Source organism: Trachymyrmex cornetzi, unplaced genomic scaffold (genome assembly GCF_001594075.2).
Source record: "Trachymyrmex cornetzi isolate Tcor2-1 unplaced genomic scaffold, Tcor1.1 scaffold1354, whole genome shotgun sequence".
NCBI classification, from domain to species: Eukaryota; Metazoa; Arthropoda; class Insecta; order Hymenoptera; family Formicidae; genus Trachymyrmex; species Trachymyrmex cornetzi.
Window position 1 is genome coordinate 197,848 of NW_017295933.1, and position 1,890 is coordinate 199,737.

A 1,890-nucleotide genomic window follows, 5' to 3' on the forward strand; every position below is an offset into this window, starting at 1 on the left:
AGATTTGCTTACACGTACATTTCTGAACAGCCAAATAAAGCTGGTTCTACATTGAACGCCTTTTTGGAATTTTAAGGTTAGAATATTTTAGAAACCTGATGGTGCAATTTGGGCTGTGGATTTGGTTTTAGCATGCCAGAAACCTTCGAGATTACGTACTACCGTAATATGTCTGTATAGTCGGTGTAAATTAAGCCATCATTATAATTACAAAAAAAACATTCTCCCAAATATATCCCGACTAGATACTATAATTATCTCTAATATATCTTTATAATATACCTACGGTAACATTTCAGATTTTATTATAAGCAACAATAATCACGGATATCTCAGGAATAACGTAAGAATATATTTCGCTTAAACTTGAGATATCTTAGTCCTTCTTTGGTGTGGACATTAGTATATCCTATTGATATCTGCCATATATCCAGATGTCTACTGAATATCTTTGAGATATTGCGATATCCCAGCATGATATCTTGACGAGATTCCACAAATTTCTTTTGCTGTGTGAATTTGAACATTAATATACCCTGATAACAAAATGTTAGCAATTTGGAACCAAATTGGAAGCAGACTTTATCAAAGATTACAAAACCATAGCCATCTGTGTTCGCATTTGGCTATGGATTTGTCGACAAAGCTTGTTGATAGACTCAACTGTACACAGTGTGTACACAACTCAATTGTACACAGTTTGTATTACTGAGATTGTTAGCAAATTGCTATCAGAAATATGACAAAGCCTGCTAAACATGTTATGCCAGCAGATTAGTGACAGAAACCGAGCAGAGTCTGTTCGAATTAAGTTCTGCTCTCGATTTGCTCTCATTGTCAATCTGCCGTCAGATTATACTATAAGTATTGACGTATTACACTTAAAACATATAAAACTTTTTATTTAATTTAATTTAATTTGTTCCGAACTTTATATTTATATACACTATAATTGTATGTTTCGATCTATATAACCTTTACATCATGTATCCTTTACCAGCTATTATCCACATTGGCTACGTTTACTCCGCACAAAATCATAGGATTTTGGCCCTCGGTTAAATTGGCTGAAATTTTAGTATGTTATAGTTCTTGACCCACTGATCAAAAGTGTCCATAGGCACAAAGTTTGATCATGACTAGTTTTTTTGTTATAGCCATTTAAAGTTTTATTTTGTTAATGCCTCAAAAAAGCAAGTTTCTGTAATAAATCGAGAGATTTTAGATAACAATATGCTAACCACTCTCACCACCCCCACCCTCACTCCCATCCCTACCCCTATTCCCACACACATATGTCCGCGCGTGCATTTTTATATTATAAAGGTGCATAAAACTAGAAGTTTCATGTGTGTGCGTGTGTGCGTGCGCGCGCGCGCGTCTGTTGTGTATGCATCAATGGTACATTTATGATTTTAGATTTTCGCCCGTTCTCAGAATTATCCGGAATAAACGACGTGGACGTGACGGGCGTTTTACTCCTTTGGGGTGCTTGATTTTCGTGAGTCCCCTTGCCTCTCACGAATTTGAACTTGTATTTCAATTATCTATAACTTCTATATTATTATTGAGATCTTCTTGATCTGCTCTATCAGCTGCATCCATTGTTGTATGCAACAAACTTCTATCGGGATATTTAATATGTGGTTGATGGCGTGCATACCCCAGATACCATAAAATACTTGCAACGTGTGCACAAGTACCAAGCGTTATTGCTCCAGATTGACATGTACAATAATATCCACTAATAACGTTGTTATCTTCTTCCGTAATGTCTTCTTGGTTGATGTAGGCTATAAAAACTTGATATTTTGTAGCATTACGAAAGAACGGGCGAAAATCTAAATTCATAAATGTACCATTGATGCATACACAACAGACGCGCGCGCG